Source organism: Pleurodeles waltl, chromosome 3_1, assembly GCF_031143425.1.
Source record: "Pleurodeles waltl isolate 20211129_DDA chromosome 3_1, aPleWal1.hap1.20221129, whole genome shotgun sequence".
Lineage (NCBI taxonomy): Eukaryota > Metazoa > Chordata > Amphibia > Caudata > Salamandridae > Pleurodeles > Pleurodeles waltl.
In genome coordinates, this window is record NC_090440.1 from 1,247,446,425 (window position 1) to 1,247,464,583 (window position 18,159).

The window sequence follows — 18,159 nt, forward strand, 5'->3', positions numbered from 1 at the left end:
TCACAGCCGTGGACGTGACTGCCATTTTCTATCTGTTCAATCACTCGATACCTGATCTTCGACAGGAGAGGACCTACACTGCAAGTGCTGCTGTGACCTCAGTCTGGAAGAGACAATGGCACGTGCGTAGGGGGAAAGGGCCCCTGCCTTCACTGCACAGGAGTTAGAGAAGCTCGTGGACGGGGTCCTCCCCAGTACACGCTACTACGGGAGTACATAGGATGCAAGTTGTATGGGCTATGCCAGGTTGGAGAGGGCTGGATGTAAGTAGGAAGGGGGCAGAGTAATGCGAGCATGAAGGACTGTGAATGCATGTGCCACATGGCAAGGGTAGGGATGTGGGCCACTCACTTCGACGGTGCAGTTGTTAATGACTTCTCTTCTTCCCCTGTACATTTCATGTAGGTCAGCGCCCACCAGAAGAAGGATATTTGGTGTGCCATCGCCAAGGACGTCCGGACCCTGGGGGTCCACCAGAGACGGAGCACCCACTGCCGTAAGAGATGGGAGGACATTCGCCGCTGGAGCAAGAAGACAGCGGAGGCTCAGCTGGAGATGGCCTCCCAACGTGGGAGGGGTGCCCGTCGCACCATGACCCCCCTGATGTTCCAGATCCTGGCGGTGGCCTACCCTGAGTTTGATGGGTGCATGAGGGCATCACAGCAGACACAAGGGGGTGAGTACACTCACAATTCCATGACTTTGTGCGCAGTGGAGGGGTCTGGGTGGGGGAGGAGGGCTGTGGGTTTCCCCAGGCCAGGGCGAGTTCCGTAGGGTAGGCCCCTCCGTAATGCAGGCAATGTGCCACTCCAACACACATCTGTAGAGTGCCAAAAACAGGTATACATGCCCCTGTGTTATCTACGTGGGCAGATGACACTCATAGCAAGTAGGCCATATCCCAGGAACAGCATCTGTAGAGGCCACGAGCACAGCGTAGTGCAGGGGGCTGCTGTGTCTGTATTGTCCACCAATGGTAGCTGTAAGCCATGCACTCAACCTGTCTTTCTTCTGTTTCCCCACCCCTTTTTGTGCTCTCCCTCTTCTTTTGTGCATCAGCATCATCAGGCGTAGGTACAGGGGCACCGGAGCACGAGGGGGCTGCGTCCCACATGGCCATGGAGGGCCACACCACGGACTCCAAATGCACCAGTGGGACGGAGGGCGAGGGGATCACCACGGCGGTCAGCAGATCAGCGAACAGCAACACGGACTCCTCCTCCGATGGGAGCTCCCTTGTGGTGGCGGCACCATCTGTGCCCCCCACTTCTACAAGTACAGCCGCCACCCCCCCTACCAGCACCACCCTCCCAGCAGCCCCTCAGCCTTCGCCCAGTGCCCGCTCATCCAGGAGGGTGGGCATCACCTTCGCCCCAGGCACCTCAGCTCCTGCCCCTTTCACCCCTGCTGCCCTCAGTGAGGAGGCCATTGACCTCCGCAGGTCACTCACTGTTGGGCAGTCTACCATTGTGAATGCCATCCAGGGTGTAGAAAGGGAGTTGCAACACACTAATGCATTCCTGGAGGGCATTCATTCTGGTCAGGCTGCCGATCATCGAACCCTGCAATCTCTGGCCTCAGCACTGATGGCAGCCATTGTCCCTGTGTCTAGCCTCCCCCCTCCAACTTCATCCACCCAGACCCAATCCCCTGTACCCCAGCCTATCCCAGGCACTCCATCAGACCAGCCTGCACACACCTCACCACACAAGGGCAGCTCAGGCAAACATAGGCACCACACATCCCACAGGCACTCACACAAGCATCACCCACATACAGACACAGCAACATTCACTGCCTCCACTGTGTCCCCCTCCTCATCATCTCCCTCCCAGTCTCGTCTACACTCTCACCTGCATGCACTAGCACAACAGCCACTAGGACTCACACCAGAACACCCAGCACCACACCCCGCTCACCTGCACTCACCATCCCCACTACCATTTACACGTCCCCTATGTCCTCGCCCAGTGTGTCTGTGACGCCCCCTCCCAAAGTACACAAACGTGGGCACACACACACCCAACATCCATCCACCTCACGACAGCCTCCAGAACATGAGCCTGCACCCAAATCACCAAAAGTTACACCTCCTACAACCACCTCCTCTTCCTCTACTCCCAGACCCCCTCCAGCTACCCGTCCCAGTGTTCGTCAGAAAATTTTCCTGAGTAACCTTGACCTCTGTCCCATCACCCCCCCCTCCGATTCATAGGTCCCGTAGTAGTACCTCAGCCAAAAAGATTCCGGTACCAGTGGTGCCTGTTCGAGGTATGTAGAGTGCACCGGTACCAGGGCAGCCAGTGTGACACGGAGCCAAAGCACTGCCAGTCCACCCCCTGTGAAGCACCAGAAGTTGGACAGTGCCCGACGGGAGAGGGGGAAGACACTTGCCGGCAAATCCGCCCACAAGGGTCCCGGGGGAGTGTTGAGTCAGCTGTGACTCCTCCCAAGGTGGTGAAGGAGCAGAAGAAGTCTCCAAAGTCTGGGAAGAGCAGCACGGCAGAGAAGGCCGCCATCCTCCCCGCTGCCCAAGACGACACTGCCAGCCCCATCGTCACTGGTCAGGAGACCACCGCCAGAGTCAGTGCCCAGGAGGGCAGCACTATCGTCACTGGTCAGGAGACCACCGCCAGAGTCAGTGCCCAGGAGGGCAGCACTATCGTCACTGGTCAGGAGACCAACGCCAGAGTCAGTGCCCAGGAGGGCCCTGGCAGCCACAGCCCCGCTGGGCAATGAGGGACCCCCATGGCACACACCGCAGCACAGGTCAGAGACAGCAAAGTCAAGCACCGCTGAACAGGGCAAAGACCGCCATGGCAAGCACCGCTGAACAGGTCAGAGACAGCAAAGGCAAGCACCGCTGAACAGGGCAAAGACCGCCATGGCAAGCACCACTGAACAGGGCAAAGACCGCCATGGCAAGCACCGCTGAACAGGGCAAGCACTGCCAACTCAAGCACCGCTAGTCCATGAGCGGCAGGGGCAGTGACGCAACAGGGACCATCACGGGGTGAGTGATGCACTCTGGGCACCAGTCTCCCTCCAGAACCAGTGGAGACATGCATCCACTCCGTCTGTCCTGCACAGGATGAAGCACTCTGGGCACCAGTCCCCCTCCAGAACCAGTGGAGACCTGCATCCACTCCATCTATCCTTGGCAGGATGAAGCACTCTGGGCACCAATCCCCCTCCAGAACCAGTGGAGGCTGTTATCCACTTGAGAGACTGTGGCTTTGCACTCCCCAGGATACAGCAGTGGGCAAAACACCCACAGTAGAGACTTGAGAGACTGTGGCTTTGCACTCCCCAGGATACAGTAGTGGGCAAACCACCCACTGTAGAGACTTGAGAGACTGTGGCTTTGCACTCCCCAGGATACAGCAGTGGGCAAACCACCCACTGTAGAGACTTGAGAAACTGTGGCTTTGCACTCCCCAGGATACAGCAGTGGGTAACCCACCCACTGTAGAGACTTGTGAGACTGTGGCTTTGCACTCCCCAGGATAAAGCAGTGGGCAAACCACCCACTGTAGAGACTTAAGAGACTGTGCCTTTGCACTCCCCAGGATACATCAATGGGCATGGGGCCCGTCGTGGATCTGGCGTGGTGCAGTCATCCGGCTGAGGTGCCCCCCCTTCCCTTCCCCCTGAGGTGCCTGTTGTATTTCTATCTGATGCCCCTGCAGTGTTCTCTCCATTCCAGGACAGGTATCGTGTGTGGGCCTCGCCCATGCATTTGGGGCCCAGTGGTCCACGGACATTGAAATGTGCATACCTGTACTACTAATCGTGATGTATATATTTGGAATGTGTATTTATTGATGTATATATGAGCTAACTGTTTTTTGATGCATTACAATGGTTGAACTCATTTCCTTTTGTCTTAGCATTCTTCCGGTTGGGTTGGGGGTTGTTACTGTGATGTTCGAAAATGCATTGGTGTGTGTGTTGTAGTGGATGAGGGTTGGGTTGGGGGTGGGGGTGTTGAATGTGTGTGTCCGTGACTTTTGCCTCCCCCCTCCCCTATGTCGTAGGTGCAGTACTCACTGTTGTCTTCGGCGACGCTGTTGCTGATGTTCGTAGAGGAGCAGGAAGACAAGCGCAGGGAGTATTTGGAGTTCCGGCTCAATGGTGCCCTCCTTCCTCGTGGAGTTTGTTCAGGTGAGCGTTTTCCCATTGAAAAAGCTGTTTCCGCCATGTTTTTATCCACGGTGAATCCGCCCTGGAAAAGGTGGCGGATTGGCCTGTTGTAATACTGTGGACGGTACTTTGTCTTCCGCCTGTCTGTTGGCGGTGACCGCCGCGCTGCTTGTCTGTACCGCCGTGGCGGTCGGAGTGTTAAAGTGGCTGTCTATGTTGGCGGTTTCCGCCACGGTCATAATTCCCTTTTTTTTTCGCCGGCCTGTTTGCGGTATTACCGCCGCTTTAACACCGTCCTCCAGGGTTGTAATGACCCCCTAAGTGACAGTCTGTTGCTTTTTTTGCTCTCAATGCTTTTTCCATTTTTAGCTAGCACATAATTGCTTCAATTGAGACCATCCATCCATTGTTCATACTAGATTCTATTTGCTGTACTTGCGCTGCCCCTATAAATCAAGCAATGCATATTAATGTAATTTTTAATCTTCAATTTCAAATCCCTTTATGGTTCCAGAGTATTCAGAATTGGCCTTATGCATTCATATTTTTTATCTGCTAATATCACTTAATTTTCTAAAGATTCTTACGTACACAGAGTAGGTGTAGTGGTCCCGCAGGGGCTTGTGGTCCCAAGGTTAATAACCGCTGCTCTATGATATAAAGATAAATTGCTTGTGTGAGAAGGATATCTTGTTGTACTTATATATTTGATACAACCTCTAAAAATATGAAACAATAACATATAACTTATTAAGGTCACAATGTTTACCATTGCAAACCATATTTGTACTAGTTTGGGAACCTGTAACTTGGTAAGTCTGAAGTGGTGCCAGGGGCATGTGCATCTAAATAATTTTGAAATCGGAATCCAGTCTAGGTGTATGCGGGGGGATTGTTCACTTAGTCCACAACAGCATCACTTTGGCAGTACAAGGTATATTGAAACATGACATAATTTGTGCACAGAGATAAACATTTCCTCTTCCTCTGGTGCCTGCTTGACAACATTTGCAACATAAATATCCCTAATTATACTTGAAAAAGAATAGGAAGCGATAGCATTTAGAAAACGAATTACCATTAATGTGAATAGCCAACTATAATTACATAATTGGTGCCTAACCAATGCACTTAAACCCTCTTCTTATAGTGTGTTCTTAACACATTCCTTCCAAAATAAGATTTGAAATCCACTGATAATTAAATTAAACATTGTGTTAAGGTTCCCGTAGTCAAGGTCATTCGTCATGGAATCACCAAGGCATTTAATAATTAAATAACAAAAGTTTGTAATTAGCTTTGCTAATCACATACACTGGAACCACCTTAAAAGGAAATGAGCATCCAAAGAATAAATAAACAAGAACACTCTGTAACAGTTACATATTCACACAAACAAATTCGCTTAACAAATGGTAACCTCAAAGTCAGAAGAAAACTAATGTGACACGTGTATATAGCAAGTATTGTTTGAACACAGGATTGTATCCCATCAATGTTCTTCAACATACTGGATGGTTGTATCAAAGTTAGAGGTGCTATGGCTCAGCAGTAATTACTACTGTTGGATACTACTTCACCAGTCTGGTACAAGCAAGATTTTGTGACATTCAGATGTTACCTTAGGAAAAATATGGGTGGGGCCTGGGACACGTACCAGTCTTGGCTCTATGAGCAGGGTCTGTAGTCATCATGTGACTGTACTCTTGCATAGTGCAAGAACAAAAAACAGGAGGGATAAGCGAGAATCCACATTTGACACCCTGACCATCAGAAGTAGATGAATAATAGCTTTACTGTATTGACACATTTGCAAATCTTGAGGTAGGAACAACTCTATCTTATTTAATCATTTTTCAAATTATATATAATCCTTGAGCTCTGTGCCTATTATCATAAGTGTCATACATCGTTACATTTACTCCTTTGCCCCTACCTCAAAATTCAGCAGGAGGAAACAATATAGTGCAAGCAATGCAAGGCAGCTGCTGCCAATTACACATGCAAGTATATTCAGTGTCATTTACTCATTAAGGCATTCTAGAGAACAAGAAAATAGTGAATAGGTAGTGAGAGAGAGAGAGAAAGAAAAAGAGCATTTGAATATAAGTATTTTCAATACTCAAGGCCAGCATAAAAAGTATATAGTTGCCATTTATTACACATGGAGGCAATCCCTGTCACTGTACTTGATATATTGAGCTATGCCCCAAAAACTCCCATAAACAATGAAAACAACAAAAATCAAACACAGCCAGACATAGACAGGAAAACACATTTCCACGTCAGTATTCTGAAACCTAGGAAAACATGGAAGGAAAAATAATTTTGCACAATTATTGTAATCATCAATATATCTATGTATACAGCAAAGCCTAGAGTCTTTGGTGAGCCTTTAAAGGGAAGTTGAGGTTCTGTGACATGTGTAATATGTAAGTATTTGTATCCTTCAATTCTGTTAATATCACAATTCATTTTACATTTCGTATATTGTGGCCATCACACTTTTCACAATAGTGGGGGATTTTTTACAGTTGGTCTTTCCAGCAAACCATCATTGTGCAGGAAGACAGTAGAACCATAGGGTGGAGATGTTCGCACCAATGATGCAGACTGTAGTCTGTTCAGACTGTATTTTGGTACCAGACATTCTCTCCAATAGTTCCTGACCCTCCATCAGTAAACCACAGGCCAAATGAACTAGATCATGAAACTCCCTCAGCAGATCCACAGTGAGATAGTCAATGGAAATGGTGTCTTCTTCTTGGGTTACTTCAACACCGTTCATTGCATATTGGGTGAAAAGCTGCTCAATGGGTTCAGCGCCTGTTTCTATTCTCACAACTTATGGCACTAAGTTCAACTCATAAGCTCTAATCACTTCATCGAATTACCAATTATGCTCATCCATCATTGTTCTTACGTCCTTCTTATCTAAGTTTGAAAACAATTTACACAATAGTAACTTCTCCTTCTCACCCTTTTGATCTAAAAGTCCCTCAAGTAGTTGTAACAAGTTATCTAGGATATTAGAGGTGTTGGGGGATTTCTGGGCATACTGGTCATGCTGTGGTCATGACCACTTACAGCAGGTCACCAGGGGGTGTAGGCGGGGTCAGGTGTTTTACCAATGAATGGACAGGTTGTAATTGAAGCAAGGGGCTCCTAGTGTGAGCTGAGGTGCTGTTCATTTGCATCCAGATCAACTTCTTGCCCTATCTCTGACCCACCCCTTCCTCTTTTAACCTGCTGGCCTCTAGTTTGGAAATTGTTAAGCCACATAGTTTCTGAATTCTTTCTATATTTTCCAACTATATGTGTCTGTTTTTTTTAAAAATACTCCTGCCATTGTGTGAACAGCTTTGCGCCTTGCCCACAAAACCATTGAGCAAAGTCCATGGTCTCTTGTGGAGGAGGTGAATATTGCATGGTCAAGGAGACCCGGGAGAGGCGCCTCACCCTCCACTGTTGAAGATTCAATAGCTGTCCCTACAGGGTTAAGACAATTTCACTCATACTAGACAACAGATGCTGCAGGATTTCTGTGGGATTAGTTCTTAGAGCTCATACCCATAGATGACATAAGGGAATCACATTCACTTACATGTCATATGCATTCAGCACATTCAGCCCTCTATTAGTAAAAAGCAAGGAACATGCTCAATCAAACCAACATTTTGGATACAAGGTGATATTAGTTTACCATAAAGCATACACACAAAAGAAAGTGTCTTCAGAGACAAAAGGGGCTATAGGTGCTGGTTCCCGCAGAGTCCTTGCCACTGAAATAAATGGGACAGAAAAGTTAGAATAAGTTTATTTCATGAACTCTCTTGTGTTCTGCTAGACTCTCAAAAAGATGCAAGGAGGTGCGGCTGAGTCAGTGTGAAAGAGCCTTTGGAATCCACCATTGGTAAAAACACATAGGCTTTGCAGACTGTGTTGAACCCTCTTTCAGTCAGATATACAGTCATGAAAAAAATGTTGAAGAAACAAAATGGTAAGATCAGGAAACTGTCAGGGCGGATGCATTGGGGATACTGTATTTACGATTATTCCCTGAGGAGAAAAGGAGATATGCAAACAACAGGAATGTCACAACATATAGACAAGGAGGGCAGAGTGGTCATGTCAAAGGCATTGCATCGTAGGTCCACTGAATCAGAGCGAAGGCAGAAAGGGGAAGCAAGGAGCCAAGCACAGTGTCCAGACTGGTCCCCAAGCCGAGGTCCGCATTCTTCACCAAATGTAGAAGCTGAATTAAATAAACACAGACAAATGTCAAATTTCATAGGCAGCTTTATATGTGACTCATGGGACCATGAGTCTTACAAAACATCCAATAAGAGGAACCTTCACCAGTTCCTATATACCTGAAAACCACAAAGGCGTGAAAATACAGAATCCAATCATGATACAGAAAAAGGTGATTTCTTCATTGCTGTGGACAAATACATGACATGATGTTGATCAGAAGATACAAGTCTTACGCAAGCATTAAGCACCTAACCAATCACAGTTTAATAACATTTCATTACAGCAGCTTGATACAAGAAGACCACATGTGTGACCTTCACCTTACTCAAATGGTTAGGACTTTCCAAGGAGTCAATGAAACAATTTCTTTACAACCCCTGTCCAATCGAATGCAGGCTCATGGCCTCAGATATTTGTGGACATCCGGATGTCTGGCTGTTGGTGGATGTTTGAAACAATGCAAGTTGCGTCATGTGTCTCCTTTGAGTAAGCCTTGTGTTAGAAGCTTTCAGCCAGGTACATTGGTTTATCTGCAGTTTTTCTAATTCTGCACACACTTTGCAGGCCTTTGTCATCATTGAATATCACAAAATGTTAAGTAGACAAGATAGATTTCACATGGGAGTGGGGGGAACATGACGTCCGGCACTGAAGAGGCCACAGAGCGTCCGCTTGAGGGGAACTGGATCGAGGGGCAAGGAGAGGCGGGCACATGTGCCGGCTTACCGGTATACAGCATTATCCAAGTGGTGCCGCCGGTGCGGTGCTCTGGAGTCTTGCAGCTATGGAGCTGCGAAAGACGTGCCTTGATGTGGCGCGTTTCCCTCTGTGAGGGAGATTCAGAGGTGGCAGCAGGAGAAGCGGCAGAGTCAGCACAAGCAATCTGCTGACTCAGCTGGTAATCCACGAGGAGGCACACGGAGTGCCTCTATCTTGTGAAACCAAGGGAAGCCAGGTTGTTTTAGATGAGGCAGCTCACTTGGTGAAGGGGAGAGGGGAGAGGTGGAGGTAGGAAGAGGCTTGGACAGGAGAAGCCCAGCAGCCTGGAAAGAATTGGTCCTTTACATGAGGTGAGCCATGGGGGTAAGACTGGTGGGTATGGGGCTGTGAGCAGTGATTGTCTAAAGGAGACATCTTTAGAGAACTTCCATCAGGGAAAGCTGTTTGTTAAAAGGGGGAAGACAGACCCTCCAGTCAGCACAAGGCCCAAAATAACCCCCTTGTTGCGGTCCTACTTTAAAATTCTCCCTTTAGTGGCTTCAGATGACAGTGCAAGTCTTATGGGCCTAGAGGAAGGGGCACAGCCCTCTGTGAGTAAGAGGATGGAGGTGGTCCCGATTGCAGGGAGTGTGGCAATGGCAGGCGAAAATGGCGGAGGGGAAAAAGATCAGTGTTCGGCCGCGGTGGTGGATCGTAATCTACAAGAGGATCGGACTGATGAGCCTTCCCAAGTGTTAATGGGAAATGATAATGCTCGGCTGGGGGTTCTGCAGATGTCAAGGACGGAGGAAAGGGGGGGCTGTTTGTCTCTCTCCCACAGAAGAGATGATTGTGAAACTGGCTGGGGAGATCAATAGAGGTTTCTCTGTGTCTGAGGCAAATCAGGCCAGCATAATGGAGATGTGTGAGGCAACACGGTAGGAGAAATAGAATTTTGCAATATTTGAAGGACTATCCAGCACATATTTATATTTTGCAGGAGACTCATTTGACGGAACCTGAAAGTTCTAAGTTATTTAATTCTCAGCGGTGGGTCAGACAGGCGGTTTTCACGGAGAATATTACTAATATTAGGGGGGTGGCCATAATCATCAAACAGCAACTTAATGCGGTTGTGTTAAAAACTGCTGTGGATAGTATGGGTCATTAGGTTATAATTAGACTTCAGTTCCGAGATGTGGTGTTAACGGTGGTTGGTTTTTATGGTCCAAACTCTGATGATTTAGAACCAATGAAAGGAATGTTTCTGCATCTCCTCGATTTTCCTGACCTGATAATTATGGGGGGGGATTTTAATCTTTTATTAGATAATGACTTAGATAGGTTACAAAGTTCTAGGTCCGCAGTCATGTTAAAATCACAGAGTTTTTTTTAAAATCCAGGATGAGAGAATCGGGCCTGCGGGATATCTGGAGAGTAAGAGCTAGTACGCAACGGGTCTTCTCCTATAAGAATAAGAAGTATGGGTATGCATCTAGAATAGATTATTTTTTGTTAGATCAGATTGGAAGATATGGTTGATAATTTAGAATATAAGGCTGCACATTTGTCAGATCACTCTGCCATCGTTATAACACTCAATCTTAACAACAAAAGAGAGATGAGAAGGTGGACATTAGATCGAGCATTATTATTGGAGGATGAGGTGAAGTCTCAATTGTTTATAGAGATAGAGGAATTTTTTAAGTTTAACATCGGTTCTGCTTCAATAAGCACGGTTGGGATACGTTTATAGCCTTTCTAAGAGGCAAAATTACGAGTCTCACTGTTCTAAGGGATAAGAAGTATAGGTTGGAAATGAAGGTGTTGGAAAGGAAATTGAATGAGTGTGATCGCGTAGAGATGCTGTGTCCTAAAAGTTGAGACACAGAGAAGGAAATGATGAATCAGAAATTTATGATGGAAGAGATTAAGTCAGCAATTATGTCATGCAAGGGGGGGAAAGCTGAGGGCCCTGATGGCATTCCAATTGAATTATATAAAATGTTGGGGGACGCTTTTGTCCCGATAATGTTGGCTTTGTTCGAGGACATATACAATATGGGGGAGGTACTACCAGAATCATGGAACAGCGCTATAATCACGGTGGTTTTGAAGCCAGGCAAAAGTCCAGTTAGGTGTGAGTCATACAGACCAATTTCTTTATTGAATGCTGATTATAAAGTTTTTGTTAAGGTGCTGGCAGAGTGATTATACAAAGTGGTGGGTGGTCTCATACATAAGGACCAGAAAGGATTTATGAAGGGGAGGTATTTACACAAATTGACAGGAGTCTAATAGGGACAATTGATATTTCCACTTCATTTAGTCTCCCTTTAGCTGCAATAATGTTAGATGCTGCAAAGGCATTTGATAGGGTGAATTGGGTCTTTCTTTTCAATATTTTAAAAGAATACAGTTTTGGGGATAAATTTTGTCGAGCGATGCGTTTAATTTATTTGAAACCTGCGGCTAGGGTTCTGGTAAATGGAAGTTTGACCCCTCTGATCCAAATATTTAGGGGTACGAGACAGGGATGCCCACTTTCGCCACTTTTGTTAAATTTATATATTGAACCTGTTGCAAGAAGAATTAGACAGGAGCAGAAAATCTCTTCCTTTGTATACGGGGAGTGGGAGAAAAAAGCCTCCCTTCATGCAGATGATTTGGTAGTTTGCACATCGGATTTACATACGGCTTTACCAGACGTTTTGGATATAATTAATACTTTTGGTAAGGTATCGGCTATCAGATAAATGCCGACAAGACAGTAATAATGGCATGGAATCATAGTATGGGGAATTGGACAAGTAAAAACAATATGCAGTATCTTGGTATTAAGATACTCCAAGATATTGAGCAAATAGCAGAGGCAAATTTCAGCTTGGTAATGAGGGAGTGCTGTAAGCGTATGAAAAATTGGATGTATTTATCTTTATCAATTTTGGGTAGAATTAATTTAGTTAAAATGATCATTTTACCTAAAGTTACTTTCTTATACAACACAATTCCTTTGCTGTTTGATAAAGTTTTGATTGGCTAATTTCAGCAAGAAATAAATTAATTTATCTGGGCACGGAAGGGAGTGAGGATTTCTTGGAAAAAGCTGCGGAGGAAAAGGGAAAAAGGCAGATTAGCATTACTGGATTTGGTAGTGTATGGTTGGGTGTTTCAATTTAAGAATGTCAGGATTTTGGGCTCTTCTTTAGGTACTACAGACTTGGGCTGTATGCTCAAGGCTATGTTAGCATAAGTAAAGGAGGGGTTAAACTATTATTTGTTCAAATTTGGGGATCCCAGCAAACTGTTGGCCTGGAAAGTCAAGACGGATAGGACAAGAAATGAAATCGAGAGATCCTTGATCAAAAGGGTCAGAGGCAGTCCAGTTCCCATGATATTAGGGAGGTTTTTCCATCCTTTTTTTCTGGTCTATACAAAGAGGATGATATGGTAACAAATGAAGAGGTTCAAAGTTGGTTGGAGGCAGATATGCTTCCTAAAACTTCAGACACATAGAAGGAAATTATGAATCAGAAATTTATGATGGAAGAGATTAAGTCAGCAATTATGTCATGCAAGGGGGGGAAAGCTGAGGGCCCTGATGGCATTCCAATTGAATTATATAAAATGTTGGGGGATGCTTTCGTCCCGATAATGCTGGCTTTGTTCGAGGAGATATAAGATATGGGGAGGCACTACCAGAATCATGGAACAGCGCTATAATCACAGTGGTTTTGAAGCCAGGCAAAAGTCCAGTTAGGTGTGAGTCATACAGACCAATTTCTTTATTGAATGCTGATTATAAAGTTTTTGTTAAGGTGCTGGCAGAGTGATTAAACAAAGTGGTGGGTGGTCTCATACATAAGGACCAGAAAGGATTTATGAAGGGGAGGTATTTACACGAATTGACAGGAGTCTAATAGGGACAATTGATATTGCCACTTCATCAAGTCTCCCTTTAGCTGCAATAATGTTAGATGCTGCAAAGGCATTTGATAGGGTGAATTGGGTCTTTCTTTTCAATATTTTAAAAGAATACAGTTTTGGGGATACATTTTGTCGAGTGATGCGTTTAATTTATTCGAAACCTGCGGCTAGGGTTCTGGTAAATGGAAGTTTGACCCCTCCGATCCAAATATTTAGGGGTAGGAGACATGGATGCCCACTTTCACCACTATTGTTCAACTTATATATTGAACCTCTTGCAAGAAGAATTAGACAGGACCAGAAAATCCCTTCCTTTGTATACAGAGAGTGGGAGCAAAAAGCCTCCCTTCATGCAGATGATTTGTTAGTTTGCACATCGGATTTACATACGGCTTTACCAGCCGTTTTGGATATAATTAATACTTTTGGTAAGGTATCAGCTATCAGATAAATGCCGACAAGACAGTAAAAAAGTGGCCCAAGGCTAACACAAACAGGATCCCACAGATAGTCACAGCAACATCACAATGGTCGCTGATGGTAATAACTAATGTTCTACTAGTCAATGTTTCAATGTCTCTCAATAAACATAGTATGTCACTTGTGTAGGTAGGCTTAGGGCCCAATAAAGGTATGTGCCTAAAATGCAACATGAACACATCACAGTTTCCACTGAGCTCTGACCCCTTTTTTTTAAAGTGTGTAGCTGTGGATTTTGGGCCCTAGCTTACTCGACAACTATGAAACCTAGAAAGCATTTTTTTAAACTAGATACCTAGGAGAATTGAGGGAGGGGTCACTTGCATGGTACACAAGGTTTCAATACCTAAAAGGCCATACCTTGAACTTTGACTAAAAACAAATATTTTCCCTAAATGCCTGTGAAAGAATGTTCTCGAATCTTCCTGGGAGCCACAATTATCCTGCCACCTATCATTCCCCAATGTCTGATAAAAAAGGCACCTCACTTGTGTGGGTAGGCCTAGTGCTTGTGACAGGAAGGAGATTAAAACACAACATAGACACAACACATTTTTTAACTGATAACTGTTCACTTTTTCCAATGTGAGTAGCTGTGGGTTTTGAGCTAGCAAATCTGCATAATTTTGAAAAACTAGACACCCTGGGGGATTCCACGGTTAAGAGACTTGCATGGTTCTCACTAGGATTTCTTATCCAGCAGTCACTGAAAACCTTAAACTTCGACTAAAGGAACACCTTTTTCTCACATTTTGTATGATGGAAGCTCTGGAATCTGTGAGGAGCCACACATTTCCTACCTCTTAATACAGGAAGAGGTTCAAAACACAATGAGGAAACATCAATAGTTGCTGTCAAAAAATGAACTGTGGTAGCTGCAATTGGAGTAGCTTCAGTATTTGAGCCTGGGCTCAGCGCCCACCAAGTGAAACCTGTCAAACCCAGGTATTTCTGATAACTAGACACCCAGCGGAGTCCAAGGTAATGTGCTTTGACTGGTTCACAAAAGGTTTCTGACCTAAAAAGCACTAAAACCTCAGATTTAATCTGTAATAACACATTTTTCTTGCATTTCTTTGTCTGAATTTTACAGGGTATTGTAGGCAAGAAACCATTGTGCGATCCACAATGGGTGAACCACCCTGGTTATTTCTGCCTGTCTAGTTTTCATAAATGTCTGAATTTGGTAGGTTTAGCTCGGTTGCAGCCAAGCCTGGGCCCAAAAAACAGGTAGATACATCTTTTGTTGATGTTGCCCCGGCACATTTTTTGCCCACTCCTGTTGCAGGTGCTGGGCTCACTCACACAGGTGAAGTACCCTTTTTATCAGAAGACATGTGGGAATGCTGGGTGTTAGGAAATTTGAAGAAAATGTGTGCTTTTAGCCAACGTTTGAGGTTTGTTGTTAATATTGGATTAATCAATGTTGATGCACACAGCAATACATTTAAATCCATGAACAAGGTTGCATCATCATTATTGGAATTCTACTGTCCTGAATCTCCGTCAACCACTGCATGTAGGTTTGTGGTCAGGTAGGCTCAGAGACCTAAACCTGAGGTTAATAACTGACAGGTCACAGGTGGGGTTTCCACTGGCAGTCAAACGAACAAACAGGATCCCACAGGTAGTCACAGCAAATTCACAGTGGTCACTGGAGATTGGGCCCAATAAAACACACATTGCCAGAAAGATGTGTGCATTCCCAAAACACCATAAAATTAGATGCCACATGTAATTAGGGACACTTAACCAATCAGGACACAGCACATGCAGCACATACAGTGACCATGCGCTCCTCAGGCTTGATATCTGGACACTTACTTGCTGGCCCATAGTGTCCATGCAAGGTCCATGCCAGGGCGAGGTCCACCTGAATTTGCTCTCTGGAAACTACATTTATGACTCCATGACAACTGTTTGATTTTTCACCAAGAAAGAAATGTTTTTGTAGTTTTATTGTACTCAGAGTAATGTATAATAATCTGCTTCATTCTTTATACCTCAGTTCTGTAACTGCTGATTCCAGCTGTAATGTTTAATTGAACACAGCCGTTCTGTTTTGCCAGGCGCCTCTTGAGTTTTGTTTTTTAAGGTACATTCTCATTCGAACAACATTTTAATGGCTTCTGGGTAAGAACACAATGTTTGGTCTGCAATGTTTAGCCCACACCTGGCTATCTATCTGGAGTTACAGGTTTCTCCTAGAGACAATGTACACCCTGGCAGTGAAAGTTGGTAAAGGTTCAAAATGTAAATTTTATCAACAAATGTTTTCACAAAAATGAAAGCACAGAAACCACTGTTTCGGCATACTGTCACTCACGGCTCGTGAGCTGTAAAGCCGCCACAATTCACCCACCGGTTTAAAGTCCATTCACATACCTTTCATGCATCATGAAAAACATTCACGCCACCAGCTGCAGGTTTAATACATTACAACACTCACATCAATAAATGGTGCCATTCGAGGGTCCTAAACTTTTACGCCCACAGGGCTGACATACCAATCACACCACCAATCACCCAGATATCAACCAATTCAGAAACGCACAAGCAACAAGTTACAACATGTACGACAAATCAGCCATCATTATACACACACACACACACCGCCAGTCAACCGCTACTACACACACATTTCCATTGAACCATCATCACACACCACCAGCCAAATGCTCATTGACAGACACCACAAGCCAAATGCTAGGCTACAAACTGATTTGTGCACTTCTTCTACCTGATTCCAAAAAGTCACAGTTGCAGTACTTTCATCATGAATAGTTGTGAGCACATGGACATCTTGTCTGTCTGAAAATTTCAATGCCAGAAGTTCATTACTTTGCAAGGCACTGCTCTGTCTCCTCTGAAATTACTCACACACAAGCTTTTTAGGGTGACCTTTGTGGTTAGAGAGGATTGTGCCACATGCCACAGTGCTCACTCTGAACAATTCTTTAAGTAATTGACTACCTGTCTAGATAATGTCCACGTATAAATCGGGAAAAAGTGCTCTGGCAAGTTCCTGCACTTTTTTTTGATTGACTCTATTTATTTATTTGAGTTCATTCGGTCTACAAATCTAGGCCATTTAAAATAACAGAGATAACAATCATACATAACAAATAGTGTTTGTTTGGGGAGAAAAAAATAAATAAAAATAAAAATAAAAGTGGAAGGACATCCAGAGAGTCAACTGAATAATCCTTACCAGTTTACATCCTGAAATTACTCACATATCCAGTGGGAGTTTCAGACAACATATACAGCTTAATACATAACAATCTCTCTTGATAGGTTTTTACTGTTGAAAAACCAAACTGCCCTGAAACAGGACCAGAGACTCACCCACATCTATGTCTTTACTGTGAACATAGACCTCTAGGAAATGATCAACTAAGGTGTCAAGGACAAGCCAAAACCTGAAGAGGCGGACACAATCAGGGTGATCTTGTGGCAATGCTGTAGCATTAGCCACACAATGCAGCATCCGCAGCAGAAGCAAATACATATCCTGACTCATTGCTGGAAAAATGGCAGTTGACATCAAAGGACTAGTAGAGCAATAAAAAGCCAATGACGGCTTACTTGGCAATTCTATCAAAAATTTTAAACCCATAACAGCTTCATCTCATGGAGATTTGTAGGAGTCCACCGGGTAGCTCTAGAGCGGATCTTAAGTGTGGCACTCTCAGCCCTCAAACACTGTTCTGCATACAAATTAGTCTGCTCTACAATATCATCTAAAACACACCATTAATAAAGAGCTAGAAGAAGTTGCTAGACAAAAAAAAATCTCTGTATCAACTCTACACCCTGAAATACCGCTAAAGGCAGGTAAAACAGACTGCACCATATTTGGGGCAACCTAGCTTTCAGCACGCCCAAATGGATATTCTTCAAGCCCCTGGCTGCAATTCAGCTGACTCGTGTTGTGATACAGACATATCAATGTCCTGCTTTAAATGAAGCACTTCATCGCTGCTAGTAATGGATTCCTCAACAGATGATTCCACTCAGACAGAGTATTTACTGTCAAAATCTGGCACATGGTCCTCTACTTCAGATGCAGAGTCATTTTGACAGCCATGTTTGGAGGTAGATTCAAAAAGCAAACCAACAACCTGCTGGGCGCTCAGCCTGTGAGCAGCCATAATGCTTACTAATGAAAACTGTCACAAAAAACTTACAACTATAAACAACTGCATCAAATTCTAACTCAATTGTGTCTGTATCAAAAAGTAAATGTAACTATTGAAATATAATGATGTAGAAAGAAACTAGCACTTCAAACCACACAATGAGCTTTCTGCTACAAAAAGATACCTAGATCCTTCTTTCTTGCCACAGACTTCTCTAGAATGAGGATGTGTCAAGCACTAACCTGTTTGATCACAAGGGGACATGATGGAGCATTGAGTCACTGGTTCCCAGCTACCCTTAACACCAAATCCCTGTCCGCTAAGTTTATGAGGGTATCCTAGGGGAAAAGAGAATGGGACGCAGAGAGAGAGCAATAGATGACTCGAACATGATCTAGGATTTGCAGATTCTGGGCATGGTGGTTACCCTCCTAGGACATGTAAAAATCTGGAAGCACAAGGGAATGTGTTAAATCTTTACTGGCACTCCCATTTGTTGTTCTCTTCCCAA